Source organism: Poecile atricapillus, chromosome 19, assembly GCF_030490865.1.
Source record: "Poecile atricapillus isolate bPoeAtr1 chromosome 19, bPoeAtr1.hap1, whole genome shotgun sequence".
NCBI lineage: Eukaryota > Metazoa > Chordata > Aves > Passeriformes > Paridae > Poecile > Poecile atricapillus.
Genome location: NC_081267.1, coordinates 7,015,029 through 7,021,703, shown reverse-complemented (window position 1 = coordinate 7,021,703; position 6,675 = coordinate 7,015,029).

The following is a 6,675-nucleotide window of genomic DNA, read 5'->3' as shown; positions in this document are numbered from 1 at the left end:
GCCTGGACTTGACTGAATGCACTGACAGCATCCTGGACATCCTGTCAAACCATCTGCAGAGCGAGTGCAGGGAGAGGCAACGCTTGGCACTCAGAGGCCTCCTAGTGCTTGGCAAGAATCCCCTGATGGTGAGAAGGGGGCAGTGGCTGAAGCCATGTGGGCAGTGTAGGGATGGGGAACGCAGTCCCTGGGCTTAGCTGAGCTTCAGACACTGAGGCAGCTGCTCCCAGCTCTCCTGCCTCCTGGCTCAGCTGCCCAAGTGCTTTAGGACCAGCCTTTGGTCTATGGGCCCTGCAGCAGCAGGGTGGGGTTTCACAGACTTCTCTTCCCCACAGGCCAAGAAAATGTGGAGCCTGACTGAAAACCTGCTGGAGCTCCTGCAGGAAAATGATAGTGACGTGGTCAGGATGACCATGGTTCTTCTCAAATATTTATTCCTGTATAATAGTGCCCCGATAGCCATCCCCATAGCCCGGCAGCTGGCTGAGGTGCTCCTGCCACTGTTTGACAATGTAAGGTTCTGTGCCCTCAGCCACGGCCGCTGGGTGCTGCCCAGACACTTTGTGCCCTGTGTATTCACAGGCCAGACCAAAGGGGGCCCGAAGCACCCAGTGCTGAAGTCTTTTTTCCTTCCTTTCATACAGGATGATAGCCAGGTGCAGCTGTGCTCCATGTTTGTATTTAAAAAGATGATAGATTTATTAATGGAAGAGGGAAGAAAGGCCCTGAAGTCACACGTGCGCCAGAGCCTGCTCCCACTCTTCTTCCACTGCCATGAGCAGAACCAGCATGTGGCAGAGGTGAGGACACCTGGGCTGCCGGTGGCACCCTGGGAGAGGGCTCGGCTGCCTCCTGCCCTGGCACCTCCAGGCCTTGGCACACGAATGCGGGTCCTGTGCCTGGGCTTGTGGGGCCATCTCCAGTCTCTGCTGCTCTCCAGGTGTCCCAGGAAATGCTGCATTCTTCAGCCAGATTCCTGAAGAGGAGAGATATTGAACAGATGCTGCAGCTGGATAAGAAACTCTGGAAGTTCAGCGAAGGCCTGGTAAGGACGGCCTGGACGGCCCAGCCTCAGCCTGGAGAAGCTCCCTGTCCCCGGTGCCCAGTGTGTGGGGCTGGCAGCTGCGCCCCTGCCCGGTGCTGCACCCGGGAGCAGCACGGCTTCTTCTCCAGGCTCCTGTGGCCCCGAGCCGGGTGCCGATGGAGCCCTGGCCCACTGGGGCTGCGGGCCGGGGCGGCACCGTGGCTCCCCGGGCAGCAGCCGGCCCTCTGCCCCCTCCAGAGCCCGGCGCCAGCGGCTGCTGGCCGGGCCTCAGGGCTGGGCGGGCACGGGAGGCCGGGGCTGGCCGCAGGCAGTGCCCGGCCGAGGGGCAGAGCCCGCACCAACCCTTCCCTCCTGCCGCTCTCTCCAGCTGGCACAGGACAGGAAGCGAGCGGCCGAGCAGCTGCGCCGGGCCCTGCCGTACCTGCAGAGCCCACAGGAGCCCCTGCGAGAGGCGGCCATCAGGTTCATCGGTGAGCCACGAACCCGGGCTCCCTCCCCGCCCCGCCGCAGCTCGGCCCCGGCCCCGGCTGCTGCCCCGGCAGCGGCACCCGGGCCCGGCGCCCTGGAGCCCCGGCTGCCCTCGGGGCTGCTGCCGGCCTCTGGCAGCCGTGCCCTTGGGCTGAGTCAGGATGCGGCAAGGGCCCGGGCTGAGCCCTGCCGGGGCGGGAGGGCGTGTGGCCACAGGGCTGGCAGCGCCGCTGGCAGGGAGCTGTGCCGCCGGGGCCCTGACAGGCTCTGTGTTCCCAGGGATGGCCGGGGAGCACCTGAGGGAGAAGAAGAAAGAGATGCTGCTCATTTGTGAGGGTGAGTGAGGGCAGCGGGCTGTCAGCGGGGCTGTCGGGGGGAGCTGCAAGCCCCGGCCTGGCTGTGGAGGGCTCTGCTCCCTGTGTGGATGAGGGGCGGTGTGGGCAGAGCACACCGAGATTTCAGGGGCACGTGGGGCATTCGTGGCCGCAGCTTCGGGCTGATCCCCTCGGTCCCTGCTCCCTGCTGGCCATGGCAAGAGCCGGCTGGGATGGCCCTGGCAGGGGGCTCTCCGTGGGCCCCCGCAGGTCTGGGATCTGACCGTGGCTCTGTCCGTCTCTCTTCCAGCCCTTGAAGACACAGCATGTGACAGCAGCCTGGAGGTTGGAAGCCTGGCACTTCAGACATTGTGCCTTCTCAGGGCAGGAGACCACGCTCCTATCTCCACCTTCCAGAGGCTGCGAGATCAGCTCCGCAGGGCATGGAGGTCACGGCCTCGTCTGTCGGGCCTCAGCTGGCTGCGCTGCTGGAGCTCTGCAGAGAGCTGATCTGGGAGGCTGTGTCTGCTGGGGCCACATCAGCAGCCAGCAGGGACTTTGTTTCCTTCAAAGATTGTTCTTTTCTTTTTTGTTTTGCTTTAGTATGTAAATAATATAGGATATGTTATAATAGACAGACTCCCAGGAGCTTTCTTTTGCTGCCCAGGGTGTGTGGGGCATAGGGGAAGAGAGGGAAAAGGGGGCTTGTGCCCTGCAAGCTGCCCAGGCGTGCAGTGGTGCAGGGAAAATGGCCAGAAGCCCCTTGGCCTTTGGGGGTTCTGCTGAAGCCACAAGCCCTGTCCCAGCCAGGAAGTGCCCTCTGTGTCCTCCTGCCTGTGTTGCTGCCTGGATTGCTGAGGGCTCTGTCATGATCACTAACACAGGCGGGAATCATGAGAGATTCATTTGATCTCACAGTGCAAAAGGACACAAAGGGATTTCAGCTTAAATCACAGCAATAGTGCACTTTTATTTTAGTGCCAACAACAGGAGTTCTAGCTGCTATGGTTTTTTGAAGGAAAATTGCTGTAGGTTTATGTGATTCTGGAAGGGCTCAAATTAAAGGGATCATCATTTCACAGGTAATTGCATTAGTGATTCATAGCCAGTAGTTAATTTTCTGTCATGTATCATTTGCAAGCAGGCAGCTTTGTGCATGTCTTCCAGTAGTTGGTCAGGAGTACCAACTATAGCTCCAGGGTCTCCCCTTTCCAATGGATGAAGCCCTGCTGCCCAATGAGCTGCGTGCTGAGTTAGGGACCACGGGTTACATCTGTCTCCTGCTGTTGAGAAGACCCCATGTCCCCAGTACCCACTGGCTTCTTGTTCTGTCAGTCAAATCTGATCTCCTCCGGTGAGAGATGCAGTATGTGTTCTGTCTCTGACTCGTGAGGGAGACGCCCGTGCTCCTTTTTCAGCTCAGCCAATTCAGCAGCAGTGTACAGGATTTCTTTAGTGGTTGTATGCGAATCAAGATCTTCATCATTGATTTGATTATATTCTGTTTTAATGAAAGGTTTCAAGCTAGGACAGCAGTGCTCCCCACAATTTTTCATCAGTTAGTTCTTTCTGAGGGTAAATTTGATTAATGAGAAGGGTTTCCCTCTCCACTGTTTCTTTGGTGAATAAGCATTCTTTGAATTTTTAACCCATTCCTCTCTTCAGGCCACTGGCAACAGATGGATCTCATTCCTTTCTTCATCTAATTGTTTTTGCAAAATTTCAACTAGGTTTTGAAAGGAGTCCATTCTAGTTCTTTCCTCACCTTTTTGCTTAAAGTAAGTTTCTCTAGCTGCTGTAAGACAAGCTCCCAAAACTGAGCAGAGTATATATTTTTGCCGAGTAAAAGCCTTTGGAACCCATACTGGAGATCTCCTCCTCATCCTTGTCTCCACCATGTGCCTGATGCCGAATTTTGCCCCAACAGGCGATAAATAACTGTCTAAGAGACGCAGTTTAAGTCAGATAGACAGGAGGTATTTTATTAGCAACGTGCACGTTGGGGAAATCTCTAAAGGGAGTTTTCCAAAGTCTTACAGCAAAAGCGTGCCTTTTATACAGTTTTAGGTTTGGGATTACATCATGTCTATGCATATTCATATGGGGCGTGCCGTAGGCGGAGCGTGGGCGGAAACTTCTGTTTTGAGGATCTTTTCGGGGGTCGTTCCGGTCGGCCTTCATCGTGGGCGAGGGTCTTCGAGGAGTCTTCCTCCTTAAACTTTTGAACTTCTCTCCAAATTTGGTCCATTCCCGGTGTAGTTGGCTGAGTTCCTAAGCTTTGGCCAGGCTCCTAGGGTCAACTTGACATATTGGCATTAGGCATGCTTTAGCTTTGGCTCGAAGTATGCTTTGTCCGGTGGTTTCTATCCTTATCTTCCTCTCTTGTCATTGTGTTCCTAGTCCTAGCCAATTTATTGCTCCGGGTGTTTCCTAAATGCTATACTTTCTTCAAATGCTTCACATTCTATGTTTTAACCCATTATTTCTCGAAGGCTATCTATTTTATGGCTTCATTCCCCCCTTTTCTTATGACTTACGAATTCTTTCGTCAAGGTCTGATCTTAAGAGCGCTGATGCGCTCGTACCATAGCCCAAACCATTTGGGTCCTTTTCATTATGATTTTTAGCTTCCACCACATAAAAATATTGGTGAAAGTTAATACTAACAGGGCTACAACTACTAATATCATTGGGTGCACCAGGTAATTGAAAACCTGTGTAGCTGTTGGGGAAAATCCTGTGAAGATATCCCACCAATGATGCTGGCCTACTTGTTCTACTTCGGTGAGGACATTCTTTATTCTTTCTGAATCATGTTCTACCTGCTATACCATCCGTTTAGTCGTTTGATTCACTCTTTGCACCAATTTCTTTACTTTAGGGTGTGCGAGCATTGCTTTAAGAATTTTGACATCTATCTCTATTTGCAACTCTGGTATTTCTCGATACAGGTTAAAATCTGTGTTAAGTAGCTGTTGAGTAGTTATTGGGACAGTATAATGAAAATCGCAACCTACTATTTTGGTAAAGTTGCACACACAAAAGTTAGTATTGTTAGTTTCCTCTTGGCAATTATCTATAGTGACATTGTCACAGGCTGTCCGTACGCAAGCACACCCATTCCCTATATAGTAAACTTGTGACTGTGTTCTATTATGCAAAAGCACTTCAAAGGTGCACACTCTATTTTCAGCATCTAAGCATAAATCTTCTGCTTCTACTACAGCGTTTTCGCAAACATAGCCTAGCTGTCCTCTAGGAATACATGCTTCTGTGCTAACCGATTGCTACTTATTTTTGATATAATCATAACTGGCCCAAACATTGTGATCTATTGGCTTGACAATGACATTTTGTTGTATTGTCCTTAAGGTGAGGATAGGAAAAATAGCTCTTTTCTCTGCCGCACTGATGGTGAGGACATAAGCTTCGATATGTTCCTGTTGAGGTTCATAAGTGAAATTTACTAACTGCCTTGTTTTTCCTTCCACTGAGTCAAGCTCTCGACACCCAATTTGGATTTGGTCTCCCTTGTACGCTACCATGGAAGGTTGATGCCATAATTTACTTGCGTATGGCTGATTGTTACGTAGGGCATATACTTCGAAATAGGGTCCCTTCGCTCCCCATTCCGGGTGAATACACTGGTGTGCGTGAGACCATGGGTCTATTGGGGCAGAGTCTTGGGGAAGAACTATACTTATCGAGAGTCCAACGATCAGGGTTGAAAGGGCCTGTGGTGAAGTCAAGATCATGATGTCCGTTCCTCTTGTTTACTCTCTGGAGCTTTCTTGACCCGCGAGTAATGAATCCACGTAGGTCGCTCCTTGATCTGGACCGCGGTGAAGGTAGTCAGCAGCACTTGGAAAGGTCCCTCCCACTTCTCTTGTAGGGGTTTTCCTAAAAGATTCTTAACATACACTTAATCACCGGGATTAAACGGATGCAATTTACAATCAGGTTGTTTAGGTTGGTGCTCTATCACCACGGTAGCATTCTTATCCAATTGTTTCTTTACTGTAATTACATAATCATAAATGTACTGGTTACCGATTTGGCCTATGGCATCTCCGTTTACAACTTGCATAGCATAAGGTCTACCATACAGGATTTGAATGGGCTTAGCTTCTCTTTTGACCTTGGTTTGACTCTCAGCCTCAGCAGAGCAATAGGCAAGGCTTGATACCATTGCAAATTAGTCTCTTGGCATATTTTGGCAATTTGCTGCTTAATAAGATGATTTATTTTTTCTACTTGTCCACTGGCCTGTGGATGATAAGGTGTATGTAATTGCCATTTGATTTGTAATGCTTTGCTTATTGCTCTCACCACTTTCGCACAGAAGTGTGTACCCCTATCCGAGGAAATACTTTTCGGTACCCCAAACCGCGGAATGATTTCATTCAACAGTATTTTGGTCACTTCTCTTTCCTGTTTGTCTTGCAAGGGAATGCTTCAGGCCACCCAGAAAATGTATCAGTTAATACTAACAAATATCGAAACCCCCCTTTTCTTGGGAGCTCAGAAAAATCAATTTGCCATACCTCACCTGGGAATTTACCTCGACTTATGGCTCCTTGGTGTATTTTGGTTCCCGTATTCGGGTTATTTTTCAGGCACCGTTCGCACTGGGATGTTACGTGCTTTATAGTAGTAAATAATTTCGGTCCTGCTATCCTGGTTTGCAAATATTGGTAAAGCGGATCTAAACCCCAATGGGCCTTCTCATGTTCTGCTTTTACAAACTGTCACATCACATTTCCTGGTACTACTAACTGTCCTGTTTCCAATTGACCCCAACCATTTTCTAATATCTTGCCCTTATTTCTTTGAATCCATCTATGGTCT